The following is a 19,975-nucleotide window of genomic DNA, read 5'->3' as shown; positions in this document are numbered from 1 at the left end:
GTGTGAAAGCAAACTCGGACGCTGGTAAGTGAAACTGACATTGCACATATATTGGTCTGAAAGCAAGAGAGTTCCTGTAACATAGTTCAAAGCCTCAGAACAAGAGTCTTCACACCGAGGAGACGCAGAGCCATTTCAGGACAGCTGTGGCAACCTTTTTTTGGAGAAACTCAGCAGGCTGGCCCGACAGCTATGACTCTGCTCACTTCTTTCCCTTAGGAGCATCTTATTTCTGCTCTTTTTCTCTCATCACCGCATCCTCAACATGCCTTCATCCCTGCCCACCCCTTTCTAACAGTATTAGCCCTCTGGGGCAAAGCAAATGGGAGTGCTGTTCCCTGTTAAATGAAAGCACTGCCTGGGGGTGAGAGAACCAGACCCTAGAACAGACATGCAGCTGGAATGAAGTGGGAGAACAGCATGGGGACAAGACAGACTAAGTAAGATATATCCAGAGAAGTTATAAAATTAATTCCAAAATAGGAAAGCTAACACCACAAACAGAGGTTAACTGAATTATCATTCAATACAGAAACATGCTGAAAGAAGAGATGAAACCTGGGGGGAAAACACCCAGAACCATGAATATTTTATAGCACACAGCCAGCAGCATTTTACTCTCTGCTCATAACCTAAGTGTACCCTATAGTTTAAGTTCAAGAATTCGAATATGAGTTTAAATGTTTTATGGATTTTTTAATAAACTGAAAAATTATAAATGTAATTCACAAGTTTGGGTTGACAATATTTGATTTTTAAACTTAGAGAAATCCAAAAAATTCTCATTTTAACTAATACCTGCTAGCATTCCCCTTACTATATCATTCATCTGATTTGTTAGCAACAAATAACTTAAAGTTATTTGCCTTATGAGAAAGTCCAGAATGTGATCCCATTGGTGGCTAACTTATTTGATGCAAAGTAAATTACTTAATCTATCAGTTTCCTAACAAGTAAAATTACCCAATTTGGTTAGATGATCTCTAAGGCCCTGGCTAGCCTAAGAATTCTGTAAACATGACACATTATACTGATAACTCTAATATAATAGCTTATCACTAACAGAATCATAAGGTTGACAGAAACTTAGACGTTATCAAATTCAACCCACTCGTTTTACTGATAAATAAAAGGAAGTCCTAAAAGATTGAATACTTTGGCTACTTTCAAGTAGCTTTTTAGGATGAGATCCAGAGTCAGATTTAGGACCAGTGCTATTTCCACTGCAGCACATGGCTCTTACAGAGAGGTGAACGTGACACTAAGGATGGAACACAGAAACCAATGGTGAGTTAGGTGCATGGAAAGGGACAGCACAATAGATTTCGTAGAAGAAAGATCTTTCGACTAAGTTCTAAAGAATCTGACGTGTATGGGATGACTGAGGGGAAACAGGTAATAAATGAAGAAATTAAATGGCAAGAAAGACTGTGGGTGAGGTATATTACCGCATGTTTAAAATTCCTTTCCCTTAGAGCCTCTTCAAACCTCTGGTTGTAACAGCTGCTCACTTCTTGTTCCTAAAGTGTCCACATTTCAGGCCTATAATTAGAGCGGTTTGTTTTTCATTCTCAGCAATGGAAGCATTGTATTTTAGTTGAGAATTTCTATATAGGATCAACAAGGTTGAGAATAAAGTCAATGCAATGATCTCTTCAGTTTGCATCAGTCCTTCAAAACATGCGCAGAAAATGTGTGTTCATATGTGCCAGGTTTGCAAGTTGATTTATCAGCAAATACTGAAAACAAAGAAAGCATTCATAATTTCTGAGGTTAAACCAGTGAATATCTAACATGAGTAACTTTCTTCTATGCTCTGGAATCTTGTTAACACTGTCCTTTAAAACCAGATTTTCTTTAAAGGCTTTAATGAAAAGAGTATTCCAACGTACGTGGGATGTGTGTTGCTACTCAGCTTACAGGAATGTCATACCTGTGGTAGTTCTAGAGTTCTCCTATAAATAAAATGTGAATATGGATGTAGTGGGAGACACACAGAATACAAAGGGAGTAGGAGAACTTAAAAGTATGGGTCCATGCTATGAATAATTCTAAACAAACATGAAAATATATTTTGAGGAGATAAAAGTATAGTCACTGGATATAGAGGCTCAAAGGGAGGTATGAGCAAAATAGACAAGATAAGAAAATTAAATTCAAACTTCTAAAGGAAAACAACTAACAGCAAAATGGTTTGGGAAGAGCTAGAAAGAAGGGTTTTACAATTTCACCCACAGGCTGGTAAAAATCATTTGATCTGTCAGGACCTAGTGTTAAAGTTGAAATGCTCACGTTCTTTCTTATTCTCTGGATAGAACAACCCTGAACTATATGTAGGATTGGTTTGATAATTCCCATTTCATAGATGGAAAAATTGAAGAAGAGAATAAGCTCTCATGATATGCCTACAGATTTACACCAAATGATTTGTGAAAATGGAAAATGGAACCTAGCTATCTTATCTCCAACCCATTCCTTTCTCATTGGACCAGGTGCAGTGGATGACCAGAGGAAAAATTCCATTTTCTTTCCCAGAGAGATTTTAGAACTAGATAGACATCCATCTCTCTCACTGGGGAAATGGGGGAATATGTATTGCACAGGGCAGGAGAAGCAGTCATATTTTTGTTTGTTTGTTTGTTTGTTTGTTTACTTAGATATTGGAATTTTTATGGTGATTCTTGGTTTGTGTGTGTATATTCTAAAAGGAACATAGAAACAAGTAAGAATTATACAAATTCTTATGATATAGAATTACTAGGATTTTTGAATATTTGCTTTTAATAGTGTTTGTTATTTTTTTTAAATCACTGTGTTTTTCCAAAGAAATGTCATCACTATTTAAGAGTCATTTTCTTGTGAGAGAAACAGGAACCTTCTGTTTCTCATACGCAAAACCATGATTACTTTCAGAGGTACAGAGGAGTCCCTTACATACAAGCATCCTCTTCCTTTCCCACTACATGCTCTACCTCTCAGCTGAGAGCAGATAAATTGTGGGGAAATTTTCTGGCAAAATAAAAGGAACAATGGTCATCATTTATTGAGCATCTGCCATGTCTTAAGTAAGAGCTTTAATAAATGTCTCATTTAATCTTCACGGCAACCCTAGGAGATAGGAATTCTCATTGACTGTTTTTATGAACTCCCATGGGGTTATATATGCTGTGGTATATTCCTACACTCAAATATTGTGCAGCCCTTAAAATAATATTTTCAAATACTTTTTATGTACATGAGATTATAATGAAAGGTATGTAAGAATTAAGTTCTCAATCTTCAATGTGCCACTAGAAAAAATATGCCCAAATGCTAACAATAGCTAGATTGAGTAGTAGGATGATTTTTGTTTTACTTTTTTATGCATAGTTTTGAAAATAAACAATATTTTTATTTTTGTCATGTTTTTAGAAGTTATATCCAGGAAATACAATAAAAAAGATATAGCATTTTAAGTACAAGGACATGATTCCTGGCTGGCATGACCTAGGAAAAGATAACATTTGAAACAGACACTGAAAGATAAGTAGGACTTACATAGGTCCAGACTGGAAACAAAGTCGGGGGGGGGATGCACTCCAGGCAGGGAAAGGTAAAGAGAGCAAGACTGATAAAAAGTTTTGGGCATTTGAAAGGAAGTTGTGAGAGAAAAGTCCCAGAACAGGTGGAAGCCCGTTTGGCAATGCCATTGCTTGCTTGATTAAGGAGTTTAGAGTCTGACAGACTGGCAAACTTTTGAAGGTTTTTTGGTAGGACAGTGCCATGATCAAAGAAATGCATTAGGCCTTAATCTGCCATATATATACACAATGAATGGAAGATGCAAGGGAGGAGAGACAGGAAGAATAATTACAAAGTCATTGAACTAATTTAGGCCTGAGATAATAGGGCTCGAATTAGCATGATGGCAGTAGAAATGACAGGGGAGGAACAGATGGAGAAGAAGTTCCCCTCTTCACTGCTCCAGCCTGACTCCCCACTCCTGCTTCTTTTGCTCCATCCATTTCGGCCACACTGGCTTGCCCTCTGCTCCTGGAAAGAGCTAAAGGCCTTCTTGCCCACATCTTGCTCCCTCAACCCTTCTCCTTCTGACTCCTTTGTTCTTACTTCATCCTTTGGGTCTCAGCCTAAGTATTTCTTCCAGGAGTACTGTCCTGCTCCTTTCAGCCAGTCTAGACCAGGTCTTCCTGTTTTACTTCCTGAAAGCACCCTGCACATTTTTTCATTGTTTTTATCATAATCGATAGGTAAAACTAACATTTATTGTGCGTTTATGATGTCAGTTACTGTGTTAAGTCCTTTACAAATATTATCTCATCTTATTCTCAAAATAAGTATTAGTATTATCTCCTATTTTCCAGGTGAGGGAACTAAAGATCAGAGATGTAGTTAACTATGGAATTCAGGAGTGACTGCTCTCACTCATCAGATGTACCAAGTCACCTGTGGGGGGTAGTTTAATATAGTGATCATCTGCATAAGCATGGAGTCTAGAGTCAGAACGACTGGGTTATTTTCTTGGCTCTGACACTAGATATGAGACTCCTGAAGCAAGTTGTTTAATCCCTCTGGACCTCGATTTCCTCATCTGTAAAATGGAATGATATCATTTCTTCTCTCACAGAGTTGTTACAAGGATTAAATAAGTTAAACACTTAGAACAAGATGGGCAGGTAGTAAGTGTAGTTTAACTGAAAACTGCCATTTGTTGTGTAATAACTTGTTTAGAACCTTCCTCCCCATCTCTTCTTCAGGGACATAATCTGTCCCTGAGAGGTAGAGGTTGTGTTGATCATTGTACTGAGTGCCTAGCATAGTACCTGGTCACAGTGGCTGTTTGGTAAGTATTTAAACAAGTGGAAAGCTGACTTCAGAGAGCTTACCCACCAACACCATCACTATGCACTTTAAATTTTATGATGCATATTTCATTACTATTTTGTTTAATTCTAACCACAAACTCAAAGAAGGCAGGGGGGAAAAGCATTATCCTCAATGTTGAGTCTCAGAAAATTATTTGCTCAAGTTCATATAACTAATAAATGGTACAGCCAAAAGAAGAACCTAGCTCTCTGATTGCCCGAGGCCACAGAGTGCCTTAAAGACAACCCAGCTGAGACTCAACACATATGGGGTTGAACCAGTCACCACTGACTGATGATGCTCTCCTGAGTTGCCCTCGGTTTAAGCACTGACCTTGCTGTGACTCCTGAAAACCTCTCTAACTGCTCCCTCAGCTTTGCTCCATATCCTCATCTGAGGCAACTACTGGCCTCTCCTTGTCCAAGCATCTCTTACTGATCCCACTAGTCACCCCAAATCTGAGTAAAGTTATCACAGACCAAGCCTGACACCAACCTAGAGTGCTTTGATTGGACTATACCAAGGTGGGACATTGATTCTTTCTTGGTTGGATATAAGAAAGAAGTTTAAATGAGTTAAGTGGGTTGCAAGCCTGGTTAACCAGAAGAATGGTGGTCACATTAACACAAATAATCAATATAGAAGGAGTATGTTTGAGAGAACATAGAATCAATTCAACATCAGACTTTAAGTCTGAGACTCCAGTAAGGACTCTAAATGAACAATGGCTATCTAACAATTGGAAGTGGATTCGCATTCAGGAGAGATTTCAAAATAGAACTTAGGAATCATCTATGCCAAAGGAATGGCTGAAGCCAAAGAACCCAAATCCTGCACAATATTTAGTGTAGGGCTTTTCAAACTGTGTTCCGTTGTGTGTCGGTATTCCTTAGACAGGCAGCAGAGAAAGTCCAGCTGCCTAGGCTTTGAGCTTCAGGCACTGCTTCAAACAACACAGGATCACATTTATCTGATTTATATTGAATTTCTGAGTCAGAGTTTGTTTAATAAAATAAAATTTTGCAGCTAAAAGAAATGTCTGCAGCACTGATTTAGTAGGTATTGTCTCTCCCTGTTCTAATGCCTTTGCCTCTTGCAGCATCACAGTCCCCACACAGAGAGACACATGGCAGGGATAAATCGTTGCCTTGAATTTAGTTTTGATAGTGAACAAACACTTGCCACCAGGGACTCTGAATAATATTCAGGTGACTCATATCTAGCGTGTGATTTAGAAAATATTTCGATGTTTTAATCCGGTTCCAGTTCAATGAATTAGTTACAGGTTCAAACCAGTTCACTAGGGTTTAATGAAAAATTTAAAAAAAAACACTTTGTTTCATTTCTCAGTTCAGTAGAAAATAAAAACAGTAATGTTTGGATTTGATTTAAGGATCAGCAAATTTATATAATTCATTCCAAGTTTTCCTTCATGGTTTGCCTCTGTACTCACTGTAGGGGAAAATGCCCTGTAGATATCTACAAATTAATACTGATGGACTGTATGCAAGCCCTGCACTTAAAATGACTGGTCAGAGCCAACCACGATGTCATGGAGCAAACCCTAGGTAGCCCTTTCCTTGAGTGCTGAGCAAGACTTAGGTAGAGTTTCACAGGGAGAACACCTGCCTAGGAGCTCTCCTGAGAGAAAGTCTCAGATCACAGGATACCCCAAAGACAATTGCACCACAGGGATGAGAAGTTACATCAGACACAGATGCCTACTTGAGAGCCTCAAGTTTCATGTGAATTAGCACCTACTTGTTATTTCTGTCTGGGCCCAATTCCCAGATCTGTTAGTTCACCCAAGGCCCCTCATCCATAGGAGACTTGAGCCATGCCAGGGCAAATTTAAACTGCTACAAGCATTCAAGTAAGGGCAGATCCTGGCTTTCCTTTAATCAAGCCTCAGAGAATTAAAACAGAAACAAAACCAAAAAAATACCTGTTTCCAGTGTATCTATTTCTTCTATCTCTTTATTGGTTGATACCCAGCCCATGAACAGCTCAATTTTTTAAAAAATGTTTCTCATTATTGCCTTAGATGTTTGAAAATACACAAATTCATTTTAGCAGCTGCAAAATGTCTTCACAAAAGTGTCTAAAGAAAATGGCTCAATTCCACTGCAGAAAATGTGTAATATTGCCTAGAGTCAATTTCTCCATTTTAAACATACTCACTGAGATGATTTATCATTTATTCAGTGTGATCCATCTGCCCTCTACATTAGTAATCTGTACAATACCTTGAATTGGGGGGCCTCTCAGAAGAAATCAAATAGCTTTCCATTTTCTAACCTACACCAACAGCTCTATCAGGAACAGGGAGAGCAGCTTGCCTTCTTTAGGCTGTACATTATGAGGCCTAGAACAGTGTGAAATAGGGGAGGAGGAGATGGGGCTGGCAGACAACCTTGGGTTCAAATCCCAGCTCTTCACCTACTTGTTATGCAGATTTGGGCAAGTTACTTAATTTTTCTGAACCTGCCTCCTCCTCTGCAAAATGGACTGTCGGGTGGATTCAAAGAGATAATATGCCTCATACCTGGCACATAGAATATGCTCAGTACACCTTTGTTCACTTTCCTACCCTGCTCAGATAAATCAGGGGTCTTCTGCTCATGTCCTTTCATGTGTATTTGCTGCAAAAGGTAAAACCTCAACAGGATTTACCCTAAAAAATGAGACTTGAGTTCAACCTAAGATACCACTGAGAAAAACAGAAAATAGTAGGAAAAGCTTCTGCAAACGTCCATTGCTGGTAATGTTCACTCAGGCAATACATAAGATTGTGCAAAAAAGCAAAGAGGACCTGGAATTAGGCAGACTTGAATTTGAACACCAGTTCTGCCACTGATTAAATGTCAGAACTGAGCAACTTATTTAACATTTCTGAACATTTGTTCCTCATCTATAAAGTTAAAATTATAATAAAGGCTTCTATGTGCAGTTGTGGGAAGGACTGAATAAAATAATGTAAGTAAAATGCCTGGCACATGGTAAGCGTTTACTGTAACTATGTTACCTTACGCTGGCCAATGGTGCAATCTGAGATTATAAAAGCAATTTATATATGCTTACCTATCCTTTGTAAAATAATTAAGTACTATTAATACCAACTTGTTGATTGCCTCATTGAGGTTTAAAGGCTTGAGTCAGCTAGATTACTGACAAACTTTGAGATTTATTTAATTCCCTCTTTATTAAAAGCCTAAGCTTTAAAAGTGACCAGAAAGGAAAGCTGGAAGCCTTTATATTCATTCATTATTGTCCTGATCTCTTGGTTATCGGGTATTGTTTTCTCTTAAATATCCCACTATGAAGAAAATACTAAGATCAGTTTATACTATGTCATTTCATTAATTTTGCCTTTGAAATGAGTTCAAAGTCTGATTGCATGGCTTTGAATATCCATTTAGAGAATTATACTAGAATGTCCTAGGAGGACATTTTCATGTTCAGTTCGGATCTTCATCTCCAGATTGATGCTGAAACTCAAAACCCCTAGTCCTTTTTTAAGGAATTTTCACATTTGTTCTCTCAGTGCATCAGACAAATATCTCATTTTGACTTATTTCAGTTTCATAATTGCATTCTCCAGAAAACAACTTTCCCAAATGTTCAGATACCTCCTCAACTTTGTCCCTGAAAACCTTTTGTCAACTTTCTCTCATCAGGGTGACCATTTGATTTACAGTCGTAGGTGGAAAAGAATAGACCCACAGCTGCTTATTATGCTGCTCTATCTCCACCTGTATTATATGAGCCGTTTCAACCCTGATTATGCTAATCGGGTAACATTGTATTTGAATAAGTTGTTGCTTCTCAAAGACTAAGAATGACATTAAAGAGATAGCACTCAGTGCAATCAAATATTCTGCTCCTGTATTTCAGTCACTAATTTTCCAAAGGAAAACCAAGAATATAAATTTTGATACAAGAACAAAAGTGAAACTTGAAATCTAGAAAATGCTAAAGAAGCCAGCTGTAATTGTACAGAAACAGCAGTGTGAATCTTCCGGCCAATGTCTGTGAGTGCAAACTAACCATTTAGCTAGTTTTAATTAGGTAAACAGCTTAGCGCTAAATTAACTATATAAGATTTCATTCCATGTTTCAACATTTTCAAAATACATTCATACCCATACTTTAAATGTGAGTGATTCTAGAGACTGGTTATTATGTGATTCATAGAGCCAGCCTTCCCTAGCCAGCCCAGCCACCACCTTTCTTCGCCCTCCTCCTTAAACACTTCTCTCTTGGATTCTGCATTAATACTTAATGCTGTAAGGAGAACTGAGCATGAGGAGTGAAGAGCACTGGGCTTTCCTCTTTGAATCAGACTCTGTCCCCACTTGATCTTGTAATAAATATTTCCTACAAAGGAAACCTGTGATAGGAAAAATAACGATTCTGGTTTTCACCAATTAAAGTGCATTTATCATTTAACTTCCTGTAACACAGAACACAAATCAGAGAATAAATGTGGTCAAATAGTGGTGAAGGTACGTTAACCATCACTTCTGAGATTAGAGAATGAGGTTTGATGATTGTGATCTAGCGATGTTCTCAGTGAATTACAGTCTAAAACTATAGAAAAAACAATGAGTTTTTGTAAATTCCAAGTTCAGAGTATGATTCCAGTGAATTGAAGAACCATTATTGGAAGATGCAACTGCAAAATTTTTTTCCCATATGTTCAAGGAACATATGTTCCATATGTTCGACTCTCCTGAGGGAGGTCATTTTCTGGCTTCTGTATTAAGGAGGACTATATTGTCTCCTGGGATTGGGGGAAGGGAAAAGCATGCTAAAGAAAGGGAAATGCTCAAATGCCTATGTCTTTTGAAGAATTCTAGTTGAGTTGCCCTGGACAGAATACTTCCAACTGTGTGTGTATTTTTTAACCATTACATTTATATCTGAGAAAACACACTAAGTTTTAAATTGCTCATAGTCTAAAAATACGGACTGATTTCCCTATAAGATCTATAGTCTACTTAAGTACCTTCTCCTGATATGATTGCAGAAATATAATATTCACTTGTTTAACTGAAGTAAATTTAATTAAATTTAATGTATGTAATGAATATTTTCATTCAGAACATTCCTTTTTGCTAATATTTTTTAAATCTCCTAATTATCTGCATCATAACCCCGAACTCCTTATTCCAAGTCCCAGTTATTTTTCCAAATTTCTATTCCTTGACTTCCTTCCTGCATTTTTAGTACCAGCCATATTGAATTACTCACTGTAATTCAGTGTTTATAGAATGTGTTAAATTTTCCTACAGTTGTACATATAGTCACACCACTTTCTCTCCCTGGATTTGTTTATCATAAATAGTAGGTTCTGTGGTATAGAGAGGCAAGGATGAACCGAAAGCAGTTCTGTAGGAAAAATTAACAGAGGCAGATGGTATAATTAATCTCTCTCAGGGTCAGAGGAACAGGGGGTGGCAAAAGACAAATTCTTTATCAAAGTCTGGGGGGCTGGGTCAAGATCAAAGTCAAGACCCTATCTGTAGGGTCTGATTTGGTTGGGGTGAGGATGGGAGGTTTGGGAAGCATTAAGATACTGAAATCACATTGGGACTCTCTGCCATGGATCAGAGAGGTCCAGAAAAACATAAATAGGGTCCTGCTCTGAGGAATACAGCTACTAATATTCTAAGATCACAGTCATCTTTGTTATAAAACATTTATTGAGTACCTGCTATGTGAAAAGCTTTGTACCAGCTATTGATAGATACATAAAGATCAATAAGACAAATTATGTGACCTCAAAGAAATATGCAATGAATACAGATAATTCAAGAAGTGAATGAAAGACCAAGGAGATGTGGTGAGGTTACAAACTGAACCCCCTCAAGAAGTTTGGGCCCATTTAGAGTGAACAAGGGATATTTTGTACCCTTCAAGGGCAATTTGCATTACAAATCATTACACAGTAACCAGCTTATGTGGGCAATGGTTTTGAGAAATCTAAAATGATGCAATAATATTTAATATACTCCCAATGTTAATAAGCATTACCAAGATATTCACTTTTATAGTTATGCCCTAATATAGTTCTGGATCTCTATGCTAAGGGAAGGTCTCACCCTATCCCAGTGTCCACCATATTGCCTCTCTCCTGCCCTTACTTCCATATATGAATGACCACAAAGTTCACTTCCCTGAAGTTGCTTTAAGAGACTCTGCTACCACTGAACCATTTGTGTTCATGTGAGGACCATGGCAAGCAAGGTAGTGTCAAGGGATAACCTGCGAAGGCTTTAATTCCTTCCTTCGCTAACAATTTCCATCAACACTCCAAGAATCCCCTGCTAACTAAACCTACAGTCTAGGTTAAAATGTATGTTTGAAACAATATCAGTTTCAAAATAAGTGTCTTAGCACCACCTTCCAACAAGATTGCCACCCTTGAAAAGCTCCCCTATAAAGAAACTGTTAATGGCAAGATCATGGACTATTGAGATCTTTCAATTACAGTCACAGAGAGAGTGACCCCTTCCAAACTCTTTGCTATGCTTTTTCACATGAACCCCAACCAGGCTTAGGGTGGGTCTAGAATATCACAAATTCTTTGTTGAAAACAGTTGTGTTAGCCTCTGGTGCTTAGAGCTATACCATGGGCTTCAGATACTAGTTTACAGTAAACCCAAGGAAGTGACAGGATAACAGACATCATGCTATTTCCTCCATCCTTCTTCTTTCCTTTTTTTTCTTATCTTTACCTTCTCAGACACAAAATGGAAGCTATTATATGTATCAGTAGATGCAAACTGATGTGGAGGATAGGGGCCTGTGCTTCAGATCTGCTGAGAAACCTGTTCCGTAATATTAGTGAGCTCTGGTCTTGAGGTCAAAAATGCCAGAAGAGTTTTCAGAAAAATTTCCGTGAAAGCCTAACCAATCAGCTTTCGTGTTTTAAGAAGAAAATTACAATTATCTGGAACACCTTCTTCATCAGTACTGGTCATTGTGTGAGGCATTATTTACAAGCAAAAAAACCAAACCAAAAAATTCAATAAAACTACACAGCATCCCTAAGTCAGAGGAAGTTTTTCCACTGACTCCTGATGGAAGCTTAACTTTCAAAAGGGTTCAGATAAATGAACTTCAAAAAAGGCTGAGACATTTTCTATTGTTCTTAACATGATCTTTGGAGGTGAAAATTACTTCTCACTCACTACCCAACCTTCTTGGCTGTTTTCCCACTTGAGTTTCATTCCTCTCTATGGCTGATAAGCCTCTCACTGCCTTCTGAAATTTCAGGGAAAGACATCATTCACAGTGGTGCTTCCTGCCTAACACGGGCCAAAAAGGGACTGACAAGTTATCAGTGTTGTCAGTCACCGTTTCACTGGGAAAACAGGCGGGGGCACCCATGCTTCTTAGCCAAAGGAGCCTGTATGCATTTCACCCCACTGTCCACAACAAGCCAACAAAACTACTCAGCTTCTGCATGTCCAGCTGGCATTCCTTGATCCCCTTTTGCTGCCACATTTTGGTACAAATAGCACACAGTGGTGTTAACCAAGAATTCCAAGAGCAGAGACACAGTTAAGGCAAAAAAAGGGGGGGAGTCATTTATTTGAGGTTTATTAGGACTGCAGCCCAGAAAACATATATCCTGTAAAACAGGCAACATTTATAAAGGCAAAAGAACACAAGGTTACATAAAGTGTTCATCAGGAATTAGGATTGGAGCTGGCAAGAATTAAGGGTACTTGTTAAGCAGGGATTGGGTGGGGTTTGAAATGATTAAACAGCTGTGAAGTGAGGAGGCGGGTAGGAACCTCAAAACTACAAGGTTGCAGCTAGCAGCTGCTAGCAGATATTGTTTTAAAAATAGCTGCTGGTGCCCGTGAATGTGATACAGTTCAGAGAATTCAGGTTCTCAGGGATGCAAGAACCTGTCTGAAATTGCATCCACAATGGCCACCTGGCTCCATTTTGGATGACTGAACCATAGTTACTCCATTTTGATTTTTAAATGATCTTAGATATGTCACTAATGGACACTGGATGGATGCATGCATGAATGGATAATGGGTCCTGACTGCAGCCAGAGTATTTAAAGAACTAGAGAAGGAAACTCAAACTCAGATGTACCATTTGTTGCAATTCAAATTAAGGGATTTGGTGAAAGAATGTGGGACTAAAGCTACTGAAAAAAATTTAGCTTTTGGATTTCAGATTCTCTTGCCACTTCTCTGGCTAACTAATTTGTGTTTAACTAAACGTTTTAAATAGCATTAATATCATTCTTAATCCATACAAGAATCACCAGCATACCGAATCTAGTTGTTAATTCTATGGAGGAAACAACGATTCTAGCCACAGCTTCGTATCATGCATGGTTTCCAATTTTGCCTAGAAAATGCTTTCCTTTAAAATAAAAATATGGCCTGTTTAGTTTGCATTCACTGCAACAGGTTGACAATGCAACAGGTTTGAGAGCAGTTTAATTGAAGTCATGAATTATTCCGTATCATCTGGGAGGCAAGACCATGTTATTCTGATGCTTTTGTTTCTTTTAGAAACAAAATAGCATGATGCCTCAGGCACTGCACACATCTCGAAACAGAGGCACCAAACACAGGGCCCTGTGTGACTGCTGGGTGTGTCCCTCTGCCTTTATCCCATAACAACAACACTGCAGCGCAGAGTGTCTAGATCAAGGGGAAAAGGCAGCACACAGAATATGCTCTTAAACCCTCGGATCAAACTAAGACCCCGAATTTGGTCCGGTGGTGCAAAACCCAATGCTACACTCCTTAAAAGCCAAAATAAACAACTGCCATCCTTCTGATACAGGATCTGAAGGAGAAATGTTTAAGAAGGCAGGATGAAGGTAACAAATTTATGTAGCAACCACAGGCCTCTACTTACTTGAACTGGCGAACTCTAATAGAGGCCTTTGAGGTGGGAGATCGTGGTCTCCTGGGGTGAAACAGATGGAGGCAGTGGAGGGCCCAGTGGTGAAAGTCTGAGCCCAGCGAAAAGAAAAAGTTTCCCCTCTCCCACCCAATGTGGAATATATTGAGGCTCCTGGACTGGAGATCAAAGGGTGCTGGTCTCTGCTTTGGTGTACGATTTTTCAGCTCTGGGACACAGCAGGAGACAAAGCCTGGAGAAGGGCCAGCAGTGCCCATAGACAAAGACTTGATTGAGCAAATGCTCAACAGCCCAGGTGATGAGCCAAAATACCTGCTTGGGGAGGGTACTTGACCAGTGTGCTTGAACTGGAGAGAGCTAAGAGCACAATTGGGAGACAAAACATTAATTTTTTTTGCTCCCTACCAATAGGCTGATGAGGCCATACAGGTTATTTAGACAAGTCTCCAACAGACATGGGTTTCCAGCTTTCAAGTGTTATGGTATCCCTCACACAGTTACGCATACAAAAACACATACACACGTACAAAAACATACCTTCTTCACAATGAGCTCAGTTTTCACACCGGACAGAGGGAAAAGCAAAAGATAGCTTTAGATGCAGCAGCAGTGGAATAGCTCTGAGAGGCTCCACTTCATAGATTTCTGTAAATTAACAGAAATATCATTTGGCATCCTGCAATATTCTCCACACCAAGGTTCTCGTCACTTATAACACAGCTCTCACCAGTCTCCTTCTTCAAAATTCCTTCTTCACCCCGACTGTGTGGTCAGGTCAGAGAGCTGGAAAACCTTCCACTCAGATATGCATTCTGTGTTTCCTTCGCACACCAATCATTCACCCCTGAGTCCATATGGCCACATTTAAATATTTATATTTTGGCATAAAATTATTTCTTTAGCTTATTATCATTGTAAAAATCACTGTGTGGTCAATGTTTTATTATTATAATTATAATAATCAAATATTTTAATTATTGCTCATTGCCTACTAATTCATAGTCATTAGTATCACAAACAATTGTTACTGCTAGGGTTTCATAATTCTGTTGACATCACTGTTTCCAAGATGCAGAAAGGATATTCCACCTGTACACCCCACACAGTCTGTGGTTTGTTCATTTTTACCAAACTACAAAGTAATGTTGGACTTAAGGTTTAAAATTAGATCTAATAAATAATTCATTATTTGAGTAGTTGATGTGATCAGAACCTGCAAGTCAGATACAACAATAAATCTGTGTCTCATTTCTTCCCAATTTTCCAACCCCAAGTCAGGGATTCAGGGCAAATTACTTCTCAAACAAAATGTCCCTTCAATTTAGATGAATTATGCTTCTCAGAGGTATCATTTACAAATGCAAATAGAGGAACCCATTAATTAGTTGCCTTGTGAGATCACTGTGTGTTGGGGACTTAAAAATGATGAGAAAGAAAAATGCACTCCCCAAGCCTCTTAGTATCTTGAACCTTCCAGTGTTGTATTCCTCTTCAGGAGAAACAAATATGCAAAATTTGTGTAGTAACCCAAGGGAGCCATCTGGGGCCTCTTTCTAAGAATCATCTTTCTCTACCATTGGGGTCTCTTCTGAGCATTGCTTTTTCTTTTCCTGAGGTCAGCAGTTTCTTGTGACACAGGGGTGGGCAGAATTACCTTATGGCACAGGGGTGTTTTGGGGAGACATGTCTCATGACACAGCAGAATTGTCACTGGTGGAGGGCAGGTGAGCAGAACCTTCATCAGTACCTAATAAGCTTTACAGGTTACTTAATGACACAGATCTTAAGTCTCCTCATCTTTTACAGAGAAAGTTTCTAAGGTCCCACACCATCTGATTCTAACATTCTATGGGTTGGTGTATGTAAATAATCTAACATAAGTAAAATGCAGGTCACAAGGATAGTTAATGGAGAAACCACTAACATATTCATAGCCAGAAACTGGGGCCACTAGTCAGTCACAAGGGTGATAGAAGAAACCCAAGGCTCATGATGAACCCTGCATATGGTGATTATTTTCCATCTCTGATAGACCATTATTCCCCCTTTCTAACATCTTTTTGGACATTCTTCTTGGTGGTCCTATGGGTTGGGCTTCAGATTTAACGATATCCTTACAGTGATTTCAGTCAATTCTACTCCTCCTATTGTCTCTGTTTCTACTGAAGGTTCCCAGCAACCTCTTAGCTGCACCGCTTAAATGTATGAGGTGCCTCTCTGTCCCTGGAAACTCATCCAAACATAGCATGATCCCGCCCACTGTACTTCCGCAGTTCATTGCAGATGTGCCCTTTCACCATCAGCACCTTAGTTCAGACCTCACTGTGGATTTCCACGATACCTAACTTATTCATTCACCCCTTCCCTTTCTCCTGTGGCCCAGTCTGTAAATGGCCACCAGAGTTATTTTCCAAAGGGTAGGTCAAGGCCTATTATTCTTAAATATATTCAATTGTATCTCTTAGCCTCTGCATAAAATTCAAACTCCCTAGACTGCTTCTGATTCCCACAACCTAATTTCAACAAAACTTTTTTTCATTTGTTTCCCACTGTCCTTTATTTACATTTCTCCTGGGTTTATTCCCCTCTAGATTGCTTTCACCATTATCTCTACATGTCTAAATCTACTCTTACGTCAAGGCACCAATCAAATGCTACCTCTTCTCTAAAGCTTTTCCACATCCTCCTGCTGGAAGCAATCTTCTCTACCTCCAAACACCGACAGTGTTTAATCTACACCTCTCTTATGGTACTTCTCACTTTTTATGTTAAAATATTTTTTAAACATTTTTGACAAGAATGTAAACTTCTTAAGCAACTAATGTAGAACGTGGATATATTATGGCCCCAATTCATATGTAGATTTAAGTTACTGAGTGTCTTATTAGAGGAGACAGATGTGAAAAAAGTACTTTTCATCCAGGAAGTATATTGGAGAGAACATATGAATTAGATGGATGATTTAGACAGGCTATTCTGGTATAGACTAACAAATTGTCATAGAACCCCCTCCATACAAGCCTTCTAAAATGACATTGGTTTATTTATGGCCCTTCCCAACATTCAAGTTGCTGGTCAGATATTTTTTTAATGTCTATGAATCCAAGTAGCATCTTAAAATATGCCTTACTTTTATGTTTATGACAGAGGCAAAGTCATGTTAGAATAATCCTAGCTGACATGTACCAGTTCTTTATTATGCACTGTTTAATATATTAAAAGCTTGTCACTGATTCTTTCATTTAATTCTCACAACAACCTGATAAGATCACATGATTTTCACTATTTTTAGATGAGAACATTGAGGCACAGATATGTTGAATAAATTGTCCAGGATTAAACAGCTAATAAATGGAAATCGCAGAAAGTGAGCCAAAGTAACTTGAGACTAGAACATAACCATTATACTACACTGTCCCTGGTAGAGAAGAAAGAATATTGGAGTTGGAGTTGGACAACTGTTTAATTCTGCCTCTGTTATTTACTACTGGCTGTGTTATTTTGAAAAATAAACCACTTACCTGTCTGAGACTCACCTCATTATCTATAAAACAGTTAAAATAACACCTACCAGGCAGAGTTCTTAATAAAAATAAATAAAACAGTATCTCTGTAATCCAACCCCAGGTTCCTTACCCTCAGGAGTAGCATCCCTCTTCGGGAAAAAAGAGGCTTTTCTCAACCTAATCCTAAATTGTCCATTCTCCTGCTGCACGTTCCTTCGGAACTTCCACTCTCCATGAATCATCACTAACATCTAAGGCCTCCTGGGACATTAGAAAAATAGGACCCCCTAGAGCACTTTCATAGCTATGTCCACCTCTATAAAACATCAGAAGAACCTTTGAAATAGAAGTTTTTCTCTATCTTCTGGTCAAATTTTTTGTGTAACCTGCAGAACGTTCCCCTATTATTTCTGTATGGAATAAAGGCTGGAATCAGTGAGCAGTATAAGGACGTATTAACCTCATGGCTAAGAGTGGGAGAGGAAAAGATTTCCTCCTGCAGTTATGTATTTAAGTGTCTAGTATGCCTACCACAGAACAGGTGTTCAGTAACTATTAGTTGTCTTTCTTTGTCCTAGACGGAAAGCAGTGCCACGTACTAGTGAAAGATTAAACAGGAAAAGAAAAACCCTCACATTTTTGTGGACTTTACAGATTGCAACTTACTACAGTCTAATGAAATGGGCACAAGATGTAACTTCTATTGACAAGTCTCAAGGCTTGAAAAAATTTTTTCCTTTGCTTGTTAAAATTTGGATTAAAATTTTAATATTACTTACAACCAAAAATTAATTCCCAACTCACAAAGCCAAACTTCTCATTTTCCAATAAAGACCAGCATATCAATTTGTCTTTCATGGATTGTTCTTTGGGTGTTGTGCCTAAAAACTTACCACCAAATGCAAGGTCACCTACATTTTCTCCTATGTTTTCCTCTGGAAGTTTTATAGTTTTGCGTTTTACATTTAGGTCTATGATTCATTTTTAGTCAATTTTTGTAAAAGATGTAAAATCTGTCTAAGTTGGTTTGTTTGCAATTGCTCCAGCACTATTTTTTGGAAAGATTACCTTTTCTCCATTGCTCTGTCTTTGCTCCTTTGTTAAAGATCAGTTGACTATATTTATTTAAGTCTATTTCTGGGCTTTCAATTCTGTTCCAGTGATGTATGTATCTATCATTTCACCAATACCTCACTATCTTGATTACTTTAACTTCATAGTCAGTTTTGAAATCAAGTAATATGAGTCTCATTCTTCAGTACTGTGTTAGTGATTCTAAGCTTTTTGCCTTTCCAAATAAAGTTTAGAACAGTTTGTCAATATCTACAAAATAGCTTTCTGGGATTTTGATCGGTGTTATGTAAAATCTATAGATGAAGTTGGAAAGAACTGACGTAATACTATCGGGTCTTCTAACCGATGATCATGGGGTATCTCTCTATTTATTTGGATTTTCTTTAATTTCTTCCTCAGAGTTTTGTTGTTTTCCACATATAGTTCCTGTATATTTTGTTGAATTTATACCTAAGCATTTCTCTTTTTTGGTGGAATATTAAGTAGTACTGCTTTTCTATATTTTCAAATTCCATTTGTTTGTTGCTGGTATATATAGGAAAGCAACTGACTTTTGTACATTAACCTTGCATCCTGCAACTTTGCTATAATCACTTAATTCCAAGAGATTTTTTTTTTTGATGATTCTTCAGGATTTTCTGTGTAGACAATCATATCATCTATGAACAAAGAAAGTTTTATTTCTTCTTTCCCAAACTATACGTTTTAATCCTTTTTCAGGTCTTCTTGCAGTAACTAGGGCTTTCAGTATGATGTTGAATGGGAGTGGTGAGAGAAAATTCTTCCCTTGTTCCTGATCTTAGAGGGAAAGCATTCAGTTTCTCATCATTAAGTATGATGTTAAGTGTATATTTTTTGTACTTATTCTTTATCAAGTTGAGAACGTACTTTTCACCTGCTTTATTAGAGTTTTTATCATGAATGGGAAGATCTCATTTTTAAAGACTCTACTCTTCCTCATAACTCCTATTTTCCATCTCTGTATGTTTCCAAATTATGCTTACTTACTCATTTTTATTTTCATATCCTTAGCTTCTAAAATGGTATAATTAAGCCATCTGGAGATTTTTATAAGACTTACTAAATAGCTGGGATTTTGCCCCCAGGTAAAATAAATTACTGGAATCATGTGTAATAACATACACTGGTTTATTCTAAGTATCTCTAAGATTTGTTTGGGGAAAAACATTCAAGATGGAGCTTCTGGTTTTTACAAACATGACTTTCAGCAAGTCAATGCTATAGAAATCCACACATGGGATACTCTGACATTGACATCGTGAGAGTCAAATTCTTCTCTAAGTAAAAAAGCAAAGATTTTTCCTTTTCTAAAAAGGGTTTACTTATTCATGAGAAATAGCAGTCTAATAAGTTGAAGGTAGAAATAAAAATCAGAGTTCTAGCCAGGTTCATTTATTAAGTAATCGTGCAATCTTGGACAAATCATCTGACATCTCTCTAGTTCTATGGTCTCATTTGTCAAGACAAATGACAACCACACCTACCACCAACAACCACTGTGTGCTTCCTATTTACTTCATGGTATTAATTCAGGGTTAAACAAGATGATGGTTGTGAAACTGCTTTTTTATAATTTTAAGCACAACAGAAAATGGAAAGCATTA

At 38.0% G+C, this 19,975-nt stretch overlaps 1 protein-coding gene across 5 annotated transcripts in view; it reads left to right on the top strand.

Annotated features, from left to right (window-relative positions):
* KCNMB2 (potassium calcium-activated channel subfamily M regulatory beta subunit 2) overlaps positions 1-19,975 on the top strand; it is a 229,535-nt gene that overhangs the window by 55,922 nt on the left and 153,638 nt on the right. The window lies entirely within an intron of this gene.

The sequence above is a fragment of the Camelus bactrianus genome, chromosome 1 (genome assembly GCF_048773025.1).
Source record: "Camelus bactrianus isolate YW-2024 breed Bactrian camel chromosome 1, ASM4877302v1, whole genome shotgun sequence".
Taxonomy (NCBI): Eukaryota; Metazoa; Chordata; class Mammalia; order Artiodactyla; family Camelidae; genus Camelus; species Camelus bactrianus.
This window is presented reverse-complemented; position numbering and strand designations above follow the sequence as displayed.